Source organism: Pomacea canaliculata, linkage group LG2, assembly GCF_003073045.1.
Source record: "Pomacea canaliculata isolate SZHN2017 linkage group LG2, ASM307304v1, whole genome shotgun sequence".
Lineage (NCBI taxonomy): Eukaryota > Metazoa > Mollusca > Gastropoda > Architaenioglossa > Ampullariidae > Pomacea > Pomacea canaliculata.
Genome location: NC_037591.1, coordinates 44,024,874 through 44,042,836, shown reverse-complemented (window position 1 = coordinate 44,042,836; position 17,963 = coordinate 44,024,874). Strand labels below are relative to the sequence as shown.

At 43.1% G+C, this 17,963-nt stretch overlaps 1 long non-coding RNA gene across 1 annotated transcript; it reads left to right on the top strand.

Moving 5' to 3' along the window:
- The first annotated feature begins 5,882 nt into the window (after positions 1-5,882).
- LOC112557997 lies at positions 5,883-7,988 on the top strand. Its single transcript, XR_003098049.1, has 2 exons — positions 5,883-6,234; positions 6,859-7,988. It is a non-coding gene; the product is annotated as an uncharacterized LOC112557997 (long non-coding RNA).
- The last annotated feature ends 9,975 nt before the right edge of the window (positions 7,989-17,963 follow it).

Below are 17,963 nucleotides of genomic sequence, written 5' to 3'. Positions count from 1 at the left end.
TAGCTTATGTGTTGTTATCTCACACTGTTAGGAAAGAGTGAGGATAGAGCTGTTGTATGGGTTTACCCGTCTGTTCGATTCAGAAGACAAGCGGGCACGTAAGCAAACTGACTGGCTGAAAGTGGACTAGTGCCTCGGTGCTCATACCACCTGAGACGCGCGACGCTTACATCACCTAGAAATAAAAGGACGTTCACGTCAAGACGGTCACAAAATGTATGACCAGACGTGACCGCAGGGTGCTAGTGTCGTGACAAGCCTTAGAGCGAAAATGACTTTGTTGGGTTTAGAATTGAGGGTTAAGGGTTAGGGTTAGGGTTTGGGTTAGGGTTAGAGTTAGGGTTTGGGTTAGGGTTAGGGTTAGGGTTAGGGTTAGGGTAAGGTTAGAGTTTAGGGTTTAGGGGTTTAGTGTTAGGGTTAGGGTTAGAGTTTAGGGTTAGGGTTTGGGTTAGGGTTAGGGTTTGGGTTAGGGTTAGGGTTAGGGTCTCGTTGACCTCGCGAGATGACGCTAAAATGTTTGGAATTATCGTAACAATTTTGCGAGATTACGCTAACCCTAACCATAACCCTAACCCTCGTTTATCTCTCGCGAGATCACGCAAAAATTTTTACGAGGTTTCAATGTGCGAAAAGTTTGCGAAATCTCGCGAAGTCTCGTGGCTCTCGCGAGATCACGAAATTGTTTTTCGAAATTACGCAGAAATTTTGCGATATATCGCGAGGTCTCGTGGGTCTCGAGAGATCTCGCCAAAAATTTTCGAGATCGTGTGAAAATTTTGCGAAATATCACCAAGTCTCGCGAAGTCTCGTGGCTCTCGCGAGATCACGAAATTTTTTTTCGAGATCTTGTGAAAATTTTGCGATATATGCTTAGGCTGTGCTCAGGCTATGCTCTGGGTGTGCCCAGGCGGTGCTCAGGCTATGCTCAGGCTCTGCTGACTCTGTGCTCCAGCTGTGCTCAGTCTATGCTTAGGCTATGCTATGTTGGTGCTCAGCTTATGCTCAGGCTATGCTATGGTGATGCTCAGGCTATGTTATGGTGGTGCTCAGGCTATGCTCAGGCTCTGCTGAGGCTGTGCTCCAGCTGTGCTCAGGCTATGCCCAGGCTATGTTATGGTGGTGCTCAGGCCATGCTTTGCTGGTGCTCACGCTATGCTCAGGCTATGCTCAGGCTGTGCTCAGGATATGCTATGGTGGTGCTCACTCTATGCTATGGTGGTGCTCTGGCTATGCTAAAGTGGTTCCCTGTCTGTGCTCAGGCTCGTGGCTCTCGCGAGATCCCGAAATTTTTTTTCGAGATTTCGCGGAAGTTTTGCGATAAATCGCGAGGTCTCGTGGGTCTCGAGATATCTCGCCCAAAATTTTCGAGATCGGTCGACATTTGCGAAATCTCGCCAAGTCTCGCGAAGTCTCGTGGCTCTCGCGAGATCACGAAATTTTTTTTCGAGATTTCGCGAAAATTTTGCGATAGATCGCGAGGTCTCGTGGGTCTCGAGAGATCTCGCCCAAATTTTTCGAGATCGGTCGCCAGTTTTGCGAAATCTCGCCAAGTCTCGCGAAGTCTCGTGGCTCTCGCGAGATCACGAAATTTTATTTCGACATTTTGCGGAAGTTTTGCGATAGATCGACATTTGCGAAATATCGCCAAGTCTCGCGAAGTCTCGTGGCTCTCGCGAGATCACGAAATTTTTTTTCGAGATTTAGCGGAAGTTCTGCGATAAATCGCGGGGTCTCGTGGGTCTCGAGAGATCTCAAACAAAATTTTCGAGATCGGACGACATTTCCTAAATCTCGCGAAGTCTCGCGAAGTCTCGTGGCTCTCGCGAGATCACAAAAGTTTTTGTTCGAGATTTCGAGGAAATTTTGCGATAAATCGCGAGGTCTCGTGGGTCTCGAAAGATCTCGCCCAAAATTTTCGAGATCGGTCGACATTTGCGAAATCTCGCCAAGTCTCGCGAAGTCTCGTGGCTCTCGCGAGATCACGAAATTTTATTTTGAGATTTCGCGGAAGTTTTGCGATAGATCGACATTTGCGAAATATCGCCAAGTCTCGCTAAGTCTCGTGGCTCTCGCGATATCACGAATTTTTTTTCGAGATTTCGCGGAAGTTTTGCGATAAATCGCGAGGTCTCGTGGGTCTCGAGAGATCTCGCTAAAAATTTTCGAGATCGTGCTAAAATTTTTGCGAAATCTCGCAAAATCTCGCGAAGTCTCGTGGCTATCGCGAGATCACGAAATTTTTTTTCGAGATTTCGATCACGCACAAACACACGCACACGCACAAACACACGCACGCGCACAAACATATGCACACGCACAAACACACGCAGACGCACAAACACACGCACACGCACAAAAACACGCACACGCACAAACACACGCACACGCACCAACACACGCACAAACACACGCACACGCAAAACACGCACAAGCACCAACACACGCACACGCACAAACACACGCACACGCACAAACACACGCACACGCACAAACACATCTCGCCAAGTCTCGCGAAGTCTCGTGGCTCTCGCGAGATCACGATTTTTTTTTTTTAAATTTCGCGGAAATTTTGCGATAGATCGCGAGGTCTCATGGGTCTCGACAGATCCCGCCCAAAATTTTCGAGATCGTGCGAAAATTTTCGCGAAATCTCGCCAAGTCTCGTGGCTATCGCGAGATCACGAATTTTTTTTTCGAAATTTCGCGCAAATTTTGCGATAGATCGCGAGGTCTCGTCAGTCTCGACAGATCCCGCCCAAAATTTTCGAGATCGTGCGAAAATTTTCGCGAAATCTCGCCAAGTCTCGCGAAGTCTCGTGGCTCTCGCGAGATCACGAAATTTTTTTTCGAAATTTCGCGCAAATTTTGCGATAGATCGCGAGGTCTCGTCAGTCTCGACAGATCCCGCCCAAAATTTTCGAGATCGTGCGAAAATTTTCGCGAAATCTCGCCAAGTCTCGCGAAGTCTCGTGGCTATCGCGAGATCACGAAATTTTTTTTCGAGATTTCGTTCACGCACAAACACACGCACACGCACAAACACACGCACACGCACAAACATATGCAGACGCACAAACACACGCACACGCACAAACACACGCACACGCACCAACACACGCACACGCACAAACACACGCAGACGCACAAACACACGCACACGCACAAAAACACGCACACGCACAAACACACGCACACGCACCAACACACACAAACACACGCACAAACACACGCACACGCAAAACACGCACAAGCACCAACACACGCACACGCACAAACACACGCACAAACACACGCACACGCACAAACACACGCACACGCACAAACACATCTCGCCAAGTCTCGCGAAGTCTCGTGGCTCTCGCGAGATCACGATTTTTTTTTTGAAATTTCGCGGAAATTTTGCGATAGATCGCTAGGTCTCATGGGTCTCGACAGATCCCGCCCAAAATTTTCGAGATCGTCCGAAAATTTTCGCGAAATCTCGCCAAGTCTCGCGAAGTCTCGTGGCTATCGCGAGATCACGATTTTTTTTTTCGAAATTTCGCGGAAATTTTGCGATAGATCGCGAGGTCTCGTGGGTCTCGACAGATCCCGCCCAAAATTTTCGAGATCGTGCGAAAATTTTCGCGAAATCTCGCCAAGTCTCGCGAAGTCTCGTGGCTATCGCGAGATCACGAATTTTTTTTTCGAAATTTCGCGGAAATTTTGCGATAGATCGCGAGGTCTCGTCGGTCTCGACAGATCCCGCTCAAAATTTTCGAAATCGTGCGAAAATTTTCGCGAAATCTCGCCAAGTCTCGTGGCTATCGCGAGATCACGAATTTTTTTTTCGAAATTTCGCGGAAATTTTGCGATAGATCGCGAGCTCTCGTGGTTCTCAAGAGATCGTGCCCAAATTTTTTTAGATCGGTCTCCAAATCTGATATTAGTAGGTATTGTGATTGCTAGGTGTCCTTGAGAAGATAGTGGGTTATCTTTGTTTATATAGTCTATGTGTAGGACTGACTTCAGCATACCTATATGATAATATTTATGTCTGTCTATATTGTCGTGTAAACAACGGTGCATTACTCTTCACTATTGCTATATGATATAATACAAAAGCTGATCTTTGAGATGCAATATTAGCTGTCATATCAAGCAAGAACTTTCAGTTTTTGTTTTTAGGATATGGCCTTGTCAGTTCACCTAGATTCATTTAAACCCCTTGTACCTTGGATGTTTGCAAGACCTGTTGACTCCTCAGTGTGAGGACAAAGCCAGACTGACCAATAATTACATGTGGAAGTCCACTTCTTTCTAGTACTTTATTTTTGTCAGCTTGACCCCAGTGCTCATGTATCACTTCAATTTTGTTGCAGTTAGGTGTGAAGACTACATGAAGGCAGATAAACTAATGAACAAAAGGCAATAGAGCTTCAAACATGGTATGTCTGCAAGTCATGTATTTTAAATCTTACCTATTTTAGAGTGGGTTTAATGCAGTATTTCAGATTTGCATAGTCTGAACCCATGTAAGTTGCCCTGTACCCATTGCTGATTTTGTGCTATATATTGTTCACATTTTCTTTTTTAATGGCAGGGCTTGTTGAGCAGGTGTCTACCTGCTCCAGAGTTACAGAACTTAAGAACTAAGCTGCACTAATGCATAGCCAGCGTACACTAATGCATATTACTAAGACTGACTCAATGTTACAAACATAATATTGTAATTATTAAATTGATTACAAGTGTATTACTAAAAGTTGCTCTTGGCAAACATAATATTGTAATTATCCAGCAATAAAGCAGCAGTTTTCAGACTGGCAGCAAAGCATTTAGGCGGTTTTTATGCCATGGACTATGGCATGCAGAATGAAGATACTGTTGTGTGCATATGATTGATCATGTAAAATTATGTAATTCATGGTGGTCGTTTAGTTATTTCTGTTGTGCTAATGAAATGAACAAAGATCATGATGTTTATAACAAATACAATACAGTGTATCAACAAAATCCTTCACAGCAGTGAGAGAATGTGATTTGATGACAGTGACAGTCTTGACAACAGTGTTAGTAATATGATTTGATGACTGACAACAGTGTTAGTAATGTGATTTGACAATAGTGACAACTTTGACAACAGTGTTAGTAATGTGACGGTGATTGTGAGGATTAAGCATGGTGACTTGTGCCAAAACATGCACTTTGTATTTGTTGCTATTCACAAGCTTGCCTTTTGGAATGTTGCAGTATGAATTGAATCTCATGGAATACAAGTGAGCAGTCAATGAGACTGAAAGTCAGGTGCTGTACAAGATCTTTGATAAACTTAATTTACCAGGTTTAAAAGACTATGCAGACCATGATGGTGAGAATGCTGCTGAATTGGATCAGTTTGTAAGTGAATGATGAGATAGGCAAGAGCAAGTGAAGCTGTAACTGGAACCCTTTTATTTAGTGGATGAATGAAAGCCTAAAACTAAACAAACTTGAAATGCCTGTTACTGGTAGCATGCATGTAAGTAGTAAATATCTGAAATATGTGTTACTGATAGTATGCATTTGAAATGTATCCTGAATACAGTACACAAAATGTTAAAATATGTTGTACAAGTGTGTGTATGGTACAGGTCATGCTTAAATGCACACACTATAGTATAGTGCAGACAAGCTAGCACATTTCTCTGTAAGCTTTTAAGTCATAACATTTCAATTATATTTTTATGTTTGTACTAAAAGTTAAAAGAATGCACTTCTACGTGTACTTGTAAAATTTATTAAAATAAAATAGATATATTTAGAAATATAACTTTGTGACACTAAGTTAGACATCACTGTGACAAGATAAGATGAACCATGGATGTTGTCGTGAAAGAGTGGGATAGGGCTGTAGTGTGTGTTTGTACATCTATTTTATTCTAGATATGACGTAATTTCTCTCTCTAGAAATTGCGTCATAGAGAGAGATTGCGTCATTTACGCGGATGCGGGTGGGAGCTTAAGCTCGTGGTGGCTGTGAGGCGTGATTGGTTGTGGTGTGTCATGTGGTATGACTGGCCAACAAGACGGTTACGGGACTGAAAGATCTAGAGATGCAGGCTGAGCGTTTGGACTGAAAGAGAGAAAGAACTGGACGACAAGCTGGGCTTTACGTTATACCTCTAGGGAGAGACAGTGATCTTGAAATCTCAAGTCTTCCTTTGCAATTGTCCTTCGCCAAACTACTGAGAGAAAAGGACATCAACCTAGAAGGTGATATAGCCACTATGTCGCAAACCTGGGGCAGGGTCCGTAGATTTGGTAAGGGGTACGATTTCTATCACCAGTCCAACACACCGTCTATACCCCCACCAAGTCCACGTCGACACTTACCGCGTGCTACCACACTAAATTGCTTATTAATTACCCACTCTAACCAGCTCGAGCCCCCAAGCACGCATACCCCAAAGTAAAACACGAGGCAATTTAGTGCATTAAAAGAGGTTAATTATTATTTCCAGAAGTTCATACAAACCAAAAAATGTCACAATTACAAAGTATGAACCCTTGCGCTGTATCTTCTCTCTCTAGAAATTGCGTCATAGAGAGAGATTGCGTCATTTACGCGGATGCGGGTGGGAGCTTAAGCTCGTGGTGGCTGTGAGGCGTGATTGGTTGTGGTGTGTCATGTGGTATGACTGGCCAACAAGACGGTTACGGGACTGAAAGATCTAGAGATGCAGGCTGAGCGTTTGGACTGAAAGAGAGAAAGAACTGGACGACAAGCTGGGCTTTACGTTATACCTCTAGGGAGAGACAGTGATCTTGAAATCTCAAGTCTTCCTTTGCAATTGTCCTTCGCCAAACTACTGAGAGAAAAGGACATCAACCTAGAAGGTGATATAGCCACTCGGTCGTACCTGTGCGTTGGAAAGAACAACTTCGTCCGACCTGACGACCAAGTAACGGACAAGTGTTCCGGCCACTGGTATCGGTGTTGCGTCCATACCAAGATCGTCGGCCTGCTAGCGACAGTTCGAAGCGAACCTTCCTCGTACTCCTCTCGTCGCGTGCCGATCTACAGAAGACCGAAGTCTTCGGACAATATTTCTTCTGCGGCGCGACGAGAGATTACCCATACTGCATCCGCCATTGGACAGTACAGTGACAGTTGTGCGTGTGTGTTCTGCAAGAACTAATCTCCACACCACAAAGTCGAGAACACAGCTAAGTGGCGTGCGCATAAGGAGTGTACGGGGAGAGTGTGTGAGCAGTATTGTGTGAGGAATATTGTGTGAGGAGTATTGTGTGAGCAGTATTGTGTGTATGACAGATAAGGTTAGATCTGGCTCTCAGTTATCTGGACATAATAGAAGCAAGGGAAATAATTAGGTAAACGGGACGGTCTAGACAACGATCAAGGGTTCATACTTTGTAATTGTGACATTTTTTGGTTTGTATGAACTTCTGGAAATAATAATTAACCTCTTTTAATGCACTAAATTGCCTCGTGTTTTACTTTGGGGTATGCGTGCTTGGGGGCTCGAGCTGGTTAGAGTGGGTAATTAATAAGCAATTTAGTGTGGTAGCACGCGGTAAGTGTCGACGTGGACTTGGTGGGGGTATAGACGGTGTGTTGGACTGGTGATAGAAATCGTACCCCTTACCAAATCTACGGACCCTGCCCCAGGTTTGCGACAGATGTGTTTAACTCTGACAACTTAATTAGCTTTGCATGCTAGTCAGTCTGACTGCTGGAGACTGCACACACTAAGCTGCCATCAGTTGTGGGTGGACGGAGGGACGTTACAGCCACACACCTGAGGTGAGGGGCCTTGAACTTGCGACCTGCACCACGGTCCTACCACCAGGCTAAGCAACCGCCCACCCGCTTTCCCAAAGGTCTCATGATGATTTTACAGAAATATGTACACAGTAGATTTAGTTACAGCCAAAGAAATGTTATCTTGCCTCAAGATTGGAAGTTTTAGATACAAAAAGGGAGAATAAACGTTCCTTTGATTTAATGTTAAGCATTTAGTCAAATGTACTGGTTTGAGAGACCAGACACAGGGGGGTGGGGATGCAGTGGCGTAGGAAGATGCTCAGCGGTGGGGTGGGGAAGACTCCATGGTGACAGTGAACGACGTGCGCATTCTTGCCTCAGTATCTCTTCTGACGAGGATGAACCCCAGGTTTCTAGCCAGTGAGATGGAAGGAAGCAAATGAAGCAGTTAGTTCATGTGTTGGTATGATTGCATTGTCAAGCGGCGCGAATGGCTTCGCTTCCAGTGCTGTACTCCTTACCACCTACATGACAAAGACTTTAATGACAACAGTCTGTTAACTCCGGCGTTTCGTTTTTGTGTCCCTCGTGTACGCGGAGAGAGGTGACAGCTCATTGACGAAGAGGGTGACGAGGTGGAAAATAAAGTTAGGAAAAACCCAGGTATTAACGGCGTCTTGCCAAACGAAGCGACCTTAGTATGATGATGATCTTTGGTGCCAGAGCAGTCTTTTTGTTGCCCGCCATTTCATCAGAACATCTTTGTCGGCTAGAGGGAGCAGCAGAGCACGTGACGGCGGAACAGCGAGGGGTGTCGCGCGTGCAGCTGCAGCACAAAACGTGGCGGCGCTGAGGGAATTGCGTGCGACACAGGCGCCACCTGCCGGCACGTGCACAATACACGTAATCACGCCGCTGGCCAGCCTCCAGCAAACCCTGAATAGAGATCGATTTTATGACACAGCATCATCTGCAAACACAGCGGAGGGCAGCTGCAGTCAGGACATCCGGAGACATAATAAGACATTCTACAACAAAAAAAGGACATTTGCCGACAAGCTAAGGGGAAATTCCAATATTTCAAGACTACGGCCACACATTACTTTGCGAGGGAAACGTTAGATACAGAGCGATAGGAAAATGGACACTGCGCTGTATACATGAGTGCAATGAGAGCTGAGCACAATCCTCCCACCTCCTGGAATCTTCAAGCACATCATGCACAACAGCAAAATAACATTTAAATAAAGCAGAAATGAGAGGGTAGAAAAGAGTCGATAGTAATGCCAGACAGGATACATATGGTAAAACTAAACAGGATACACGTAGTAATGTCACACAGGATACATATGGTAACGCCGTTACACTTAGTAATACATGTACCAGACAGGATGCAGGTAGTGATGTCATACAGGATACATATAGTAATGCCGGATACACATAGTAATATCAGACAGGATACACATGGTAATACCGGATACCGAGTAATGCCAAACACCGGATACACATAGTAATACCAAACAGGATACACATAGTAATGTCACACAGGATACATATGGTAATGCCAGATACACATAGCAATACCAGAAAGAATACAAATCTCAGCTGACAAGAATGACGTGACAACTGGTGTAAGATGGAAGCTGGACGTAGTATCTTATAAAACATAGTCCCCTCTTTGACCAGATTACTGCGCTGTCGTATCTTATATAACATAGTCCACTGTCTGACCAGATTACTGCGCTGTTGTATCTTATAAAACATAGTCCCTTCTTTGACTAGATTAATGCGCTGTCGTATCTTATAAAACATAGTCCCCTCTTTGACCAGATTACTGCGCTGTCGTATCTTATAAAACATAGTCCCCTCTTTGACCAGATTACTGCGCTGTCGTATCTTATAAAACATAGTCCCCTCTTGACCAGATTACTGCGCTGTCGTATCTATAAAACATAGTCCCCTCTTTGACCAGATTACTGCACTGTCGTATCTTATAAAAAATAGTCCACTGTCTGACCAGATTACTGCGCTGTCGTATCTTATAAAACATAGTCCACTGTCTGACCAGATTACTGCGCTGTCGTATCTTATAAAACATAGTCCCCTCTTTGACCAGATTACTGCGCTGTCGTATCTTATAAAACATAGTCCCCTCTTTGACCAGATTACTGCGCTGTCGTATCTTATAAAACATAGTCCACTGTCTGACCAGATTACTGCGCTGTCGTATCTTATAAAACATAGTCCACTGTCTGACCAGATTACTGCGCTGTCGTATCTTATAAAACATAGTCCACTGTCTGACCAGATTACTGCGCTGTCGTATCTTATAAAACATAGTCCCCTCTTTGACCAGATTACTGCGCTGTCGTATCTTATAAAACATAGTCCCCTCTTTGACCAGATTACTGCGCTGTCGTATCTTATAAAACATAGTCCCCTCTTTGACTAGATTACTGCGCTGTCGTATCTTATAAAACATAGTCCCCTCTTTGACCAGATTACTGCGCTGTCGTATCTTATAAAAAATAGTCCCCTCTTTGACCAGATTACTGCGCTGTCGTATCTTATAAAACATAGTCCCCTCTTTGACCAGATTACTGCGCTGTCGTATCTTATAAAACATAGTCGATTACTGCGCTGTCGTATCTTATAAAACATAGTCCCCTCTTTGACCAGATTACTGCGCTGTCGTATCTTATAAAAACATAGTCCACTGTCTGACCAGATTACTGCGCTGTCGTATCTTATAAAACATAGTCCACTGTCTGACCAGATTACTGCGCTGTCGTATCTTATAAAACATAGTCCCCTCTTTGACCAGATTACTGCGCTGTCGTATCTTATAAAACATAGTCCCCTCTTTGACCAGATTACTGCGCTGTCGTATCTTATAAAACATAGTCCCCTCTTTGACCAGATTACTGCGCTGTCGTATCTTATAAAACATAGTCCCCTCTGACCAGATTACTGCGCTGTCGTATCTTATAAAACATAGTCCCCTGTCTGACCAGATTACTGCGCTGTCGTATCTTATAAAACATAGTCCCCTCTTTGACCAGATTACTGCGCTGTCGTATCTTATAAAACATAGTCCACTCTGACCAGATTACTGCGCTGTCGTATCTTATAAACATAGTCCTCTTTGACCAGATTACTGCGCTGTCGTATCTTATAAAACATAGTCCCACTCTTTGACCAGATTACTGCGCTGTCGTATCTTATAAAACATAGTCCACTGTCTTACCAGATTACTGCGCTGTCGTATCTTATAAAACATAGTCCCTTCTTTGACCAGATTACTGCGCTGTCGTATCTTATAAAACATAGTCCCCTCTTTGACCAGATTACTGCGCTGTCGTATCTTATAAAACATAGTCCACTGTCTGACCAGATTACTGCGCTGTCGTATCTTATAAAACATAGTCCCCTCTTTGACCAGATTACTGCGCTGTCGTATCTTATAAAACATAGTCCCCTCTTTGACCAGATTACTGCGCTGTCGTATCTTATAAAACATAGTCCCCTCTTTGACCAGATTACTGCGCTGTCGTATCTTATAAAACATAGTCCACTGTCTGACCAGATTACTGCGCTGTCGTATCTTATAAAACATAGTCCCCTCTTTGACCAGATTACTGCGCTGTCGTATCTTATAAAACATAGTCCACTCTTTGACCAGATTACTGCGCTGTCGTATCTTATAAAACATAGTCCCCTCTTTGACCAGATTACTGCGCTGTCGTATCTTATAAAACATAGTCCCTCTTTGACCAGATTACTGCGCTGTCGTATCTTATAAAAAATAGTCCCTTCTTTGACCAGATTACTGCGCTGTCGTATCTTATAAAACATAGTCCCCTCTGTCTGACCAGATTACTGCGCTGTCGTATCTTATAAAACATAGTCCTCTTTGACCAGATTACTGCGCTGTCGTATCTTATAAAACATAGTCCCCTCTTTGACCAGATTACTGCGCTGTCGTATCTTATAAAACATAGTCCACTGTACGACCAGATTACTGCGTGTCGTATCTTATAAAACATAGTCCCCTCTTTGACCAGATTACTGCGCTGTCGTATCTTATAAAACATAGTCCCCTCTTTGACCAGATTACTGCGCTGTCGTATCTTATAAAACATAGTCCCTCTTTGACCAGATTACTGCGCTGTCGTATCTTATAAAACATAGTCCCCTCTTTGACCAGATTACTGCGCTGTCGTATCTTATAAAACATAGTCCACTGTCTGACCAGATTACTGCGCTGTCGTATCTTATAAAAACATAGTCCCCTCTTTGACCAGATTACTGCGCTGTCGTATCTTATAAAACATAGTCCCCTCTTTGACCAGATTACTGCGCTGTCGTATCTTATAAAACATAGTCCACTCTTTGACCAGATTACTGCGCTGTCGTATCTTATAAAACATAGTCCCTGTTTGACCAGATTACTGCGCTGTCGTATCTTATAAAACATAGTCCCCTCTTTGACCAGATTACTGCGCTGTCGTATCTTATAAAAAATAGTCCCTCTTTGACCAGATTACTGCGCTGTCGTATCTTATAAAACATAGTCCCCTCTTTGACAGATTACTGCGCTGTCGTATCTTATAAAACATAGTCCCCTCTTTGACCAGATTACTGCGCTGTCGTATCTTATAAAACATAGTCCCCTCTTTGACCAGATTTACTGCGCTGTCGTATCTTATAAAACATAGTCCCCTCTTTGACCAGATTACTGCGCTGTCGTATCTTATAAAACATAGTCCCTCTTTGACCAGATTACTGCGCTGTCGTATCTTATAAAACATAGTCCCCTCTTTGACCAGATTACTGCGCTGTCGTATCTTATAAAAACATAGTCCCCTCTTGACCAGATTACTGCGCTGTCGTATCTTATAAACATAGTCCCTCTTTGACCAGATTACTGCGCTGTCGTATCTTATAAAACATAGTCCCCTCTTTGACCAGATTACTGCGCTGTCGTATCTTATAAAACATAGTCCCCTCTTTGACCAGATTACTGCGCTGTCGTATCTTATAAAACATAGTCCCCTCTTTGACCAGATTACTGCGCTGTCGTATCTTATAAAACATAGTCCCTCTTGACCAGATTACTGCGCTGTCGTATCTTATAAAACATAGTCCCCTCTGTTGACCAGATTACTGCGCTGTCGTATCTTATAAAACATAGTCCCTCTTTGACCAGATTACTGCGCTGTCGTATCTTATAAAACATAGTCCCTCTTTGACCAGATTACTGCGCTGTCGTATCTTATAAAACATAGTCCACTGTCTGACCAGATTACTGCGCTGTCGTATCTTATAAAACATAGTCCTCTCTTTGACCAGATTACTGCGCTGTCGTATCTTATAAAACATAGTCCACTGTCTGACCAGATTACTGCGCTGTCGTATCTTATAAAACATAGTGCCCTCTTTGACCAGATTAATGCGCTGTCGTATCTTATAAAACATAGTCCCTCTTTGACCAGATTACTGCGCTGTCGTATCTTATAAAACATAGTCCCTCTTTGACCAGATTACTGCGCTGTCGTATCTATAAAAATAGTCCACTGTTTGACCAGATTACTGCGCTGTCGTATCTTATAAACATAGTCCCCTCTTTGACCAGATTACTGCGCTGTCGTATCTTATAAACATAGTCCCCTCTTTGACCAGATTACTGCGCTGTCGTATCTTATAAAACATAGTCCCCTCTTTGACCAGATTACTGCGCTGTCGTATCTTATAAAACATAGTCCACTGTCTGACCAGATTACTGCGCTGTCGTATCTTATAAAACATAGTCCCTCTGACGCAGATTACTGCGCTGTCGTATCTTATAAAACATAGTCCACTGTTGACCAGATTACTGCGCTGTCGTATCTTATAAAAATAGTCCCCTCTTTGACCAGATTACTGCGCTGTCGTATCTTATAAAACATAGTCCCTGTCTGACCAGATTACTGCGCTGTCGTATCTTATAAAAACATAGTCCCTCTTTGACCAGATTACTGCGCTGTCGTATCTTATAAAACATAGTCCCTTTGACCAGATTACTGCGCTGTCGTATCTTATAAAACATAGTCCCCTCTTTGACCAGATTACTGCGCTGTCGTATCTTATAAAACATAGTCCCTGTCTTGACCAGATTACTGCGCTGTCGTATCTTATAAAACATAGTCCCCTCTTTGACCAGATTACTGCGCTGTCGTATCTTATAAAACATAGTCCCTCTTTGACCAGATTACTGCGCTGTCGTATCTTATAAAACATAGTCCCTGTCTTTGACCAGATTACTGCGCTGTCGTATCTTATAAAACATAGTCCCCTCTTTGACCAGATTACTGCGCTGTCGTATCTTATAAAACATAGTCCCTGTCTGACCAGATTACTGCGCTGTCGTATCTTATAAAACATAGTCCCTCTGTTGACCAGATTACTGCGCTGTCGTATCTTATAAAACATAGTCCACTCTGACCAGATTACTGCGCTGTCGTATCTTATAAAACATAGTCCCTCTGACCAGATTACTGCGCTGTCGTATCTTATAAAACATAGTCCCTCTTTGACCAGATTACTGCGCTGTCGTATCTTATAAAACATAGTCCCCTCTTTGACCAGATTACTGCGCTGTCGTATCTTATAAACATAGTCCCTCTTTGACCAGATTACTGCGCTGTCGTATCTTATAAAACTAGTCTTACTGCGCTGTCGTATCTTATAAAACATAGTCCCCTCTGACCAGATTACTGCGCTGTCGTATCTTATAAAACATAGTCCCCTCTTTGACCAGATTACTGCGCTGTCGTATCTTATAAAACATAGTCCCTGTCTTGACCAGATTACTGCGCTGTCGTATCTTTAAAACATAGTCCACTACCAGATTACTGCGCTGTCGTATCTTATAAAAACATAGTCCTCTCTGACCAGATTACTGCGCTGTCGTATCTTATAAAACATAGTCCACTCTTTGACCAGATTACTGCGCTGTCGTATCTTATAAAATAGTCCCCTGTTGACCAGATTACTGCGCTGTCGTCTTATAAAACATAGTCCACTGTCTGACCAGATTACTGCGCTGTTGTATCTTATAAAACATAGTCCCTCTTTGACAGATTACTGCGCTGTCGTATCTTATAAAACATAGTCCCCTCTTTGACCAGATTACTGCGCTGTCGTATCTTATAAAACATAGTCCACCAGATTACTGCGCTGTCGTATCTTATAAAACATAGTCCCCTCTTTGACCAGATTACTGCGCTGTCGTATCTTATAAAACATAGTCCCCTCTTTGACCAGATTACTGCGCTGTCGTATCTTATAAAACATAGTCCCCTTTGACCAGATTACTGCGCTGTCGTATCTTATAAACATAGTCCCCTCTCTGACCAGCTTACTGCGCTGTCGTATCTTATAAAACATAGTCCCTCTTTGACCAGATTACTGCGCTGTCGTATCTTATAAAACATAGTCCCCTCTCTGACCACTGCGCTGTCGTATCTTATAAAACAGTCGACAGATGCGCTGTCGTATCTTATAAAACATAGTCCACTGTCTGACCAGATTACTGCGCTGTCGTATCTTATAAAACATAGTCCCCTCTTTGACCAGATTACTGCGCTGTCGTATCTTATTAAAACATAGTCCCCTCTCCAGATTACTGCGCTGTCGTATCTTATAAAACATAGTCCCCTCTTTGACCAGATTACTGCGCTGTCGTATCTTATAAAACATAGTCCACTCTGACCAGATTACTGCGCTGTCGTATCTTATAAAACATAGTCCCTCTTGACCAGATTACTGCGCTGTCGTATCTTAAAAACATAGTCCCTCTTTGACCAGATTACTGCGCTGTCGTATCTTATAAAACATAGTCCACTGTCTGACCAGATTACTGCGCTGTTGTATCTTATAAAAATAGTCGACCAGATTACTGCGCTGTCGTATCTTATAAAACATAGTCCCTGTGACCAGATTACTGCGCTGTCGTATCTTATAAAACATAGTCCCTGTCTTTGACCAGATTACTGTGCTGTTGTATCTTATAAAACATAGTCCCCTGGTGACCAGATTACTGCGCTGTCGTATCTTATAAAACATAGTCCCCGCTTTGACCAGATTACTGCGCTGTCGTATCTTATAAAAGCTAGTCCCTCTTGACCAGATTACTGCGCTGTCGTATAAAACATAGTCCACCTGACCAGATTACTGCGCTGTCGTATCTTATAAAACATAGTCCACTGTCTGACCAGATGCGCCCCATAGTCCATCTTTACTGCGCTGTCGTATCTTATAAAACATAGTCCCTCTTTGACCAGATTACTGCGCTGTCGTATCTTATATAGTCACCAGATTACTGCGCTGTCGTATTTATAAAACATAGTCCCTCTGACCAGATTACTGCGCTGTCGTATCTTATAAAACATAGTCCCCTCTTTGACCAGATTACTGCGCTGTCGTATCTTATAAAACATAGTCCCTACCAGATTACTGCGCTGTCGTATCTTATAAAAATGTCCCCTCTTTTGACCAGATTACTGCGCTGTCGTATCTTATAAAACATAGTCCCCTCTGACCCTGCGCTGTTGTTATAGTCGCAGATTACTGCGCTATCTTATAACATAGTCCCCTCTTTGACAGATTACTGCGCTGTGTATCTTATAAAACATAGTCATGTCTGACCAGATTACTGCGCTGTCGTATCTTATAAAACATAGTCCCCTCTTGACCAGATTACTGCGCTGTCGTATCTTATAAAACATAGTCCCCTCTTTGACCAGATTACTGCGCTGTCGTATCTTATAAAACATAGTCCCCTCTCTGACCAGATTACTGCGCTGTCGTATCTTATAAAACATAGTCCCTCTTTGACCAGATTACTGCGCTGTTGTATCTTATAAAACATAGTCCACTGTCTGACCAGATTACTGCGCTGTCGTATCTTATAAAACATAGTCCCCTCTTTGACCAGATTACTGCGCTGTCGTATCTTATCAAAAATAGTCCCCTCTTTGACCAGATTACTGCGCTGTCGTATTTATAAAACATAGTCCCCTCTTTGACCAGATTACTGCGCTGTCGTATCTTATAAAACATAGTCCCCTCTCTGACTGCGCTGTCATCTTATAAAACATAGTCCCCTCTGACCAGATTACTGCGCTGTTGTATCTTATAAAACATAGTCCACTGTCTGACCAGATTACTGCGCTGTCGTATCTTATAAAACATAGTCCCCTCTTTGACCAGATTACTGCGCTGTCGTATTATAAAAACATAGTCCCCTCTTTGACCAGATTACTGCGCTGTCGTATCTTATAAAACATAGTCCCTTACTGCGCTGTCGTACTCCCCTCTTTGACCAGATTACTGCGCTGTCGTATGTTATCAAAAATAGTCCCCTCTTTGACCAGATTACTGCGCTGTCGTATAGTATAAAACATAGTCCCCTCTTTGACCAGATTACTGCGCTGTCGTATCTTATAAAACATAGTCCCCTCTCTGACCAGGTTAATGCGCTTTTGTATCTTATAAAACATAGTCCCCTCTTTGACCAGATTACTGCGCTGTCGTATCTTATAAAACATAGTCCCCTCTTTGACCAGATTACTGCGCTTTCGTCTCTTATAAAACATAGTCCCCGCTTTGACCAGATTACTGCGCTGTTGTATCTTTTAAAACATAGTCCCCTCTCTGACCAGATTACATCGCTGTTGTATCTTATAAAACATAATCCCCTCTTTTGACCAGATTACTGCGCTGTCGTATCTTATAAAACATAGTCCACTGTATGACCAGATTACTGCGCTTTTGTATCTTATAAAACATAGTCCCCTATCTGACCAGATTACTGTGCTGTTGTATCTTATAAAAAATAGTCCCCTCTTTGACCAGATTACTGCTCTGTCGTATCTTATAAAACATAGTCCCCTCTTTGACCAGATTACTGCGCTGTCGTATCTTATAAAACTTAGTCCCCTCTTTGACCAGATTACTGCGCTGTTGTATCTTATAAAAAATAGTCCCCTCTTTGACCAGATTACTGCTCTGTCGTATCTTATAAAACATAGTCCTTTGTCTGACCAGATTACTGCGCTATCGTATGTAATAAAACATAGTCCCCTCTTTGACCAGATTACTGCGCTGTCGTATCTTATAAAACTTAGTCCCCTCTTTGACCAGATTACTGCGCTGTTGTATCTTATAAAACATA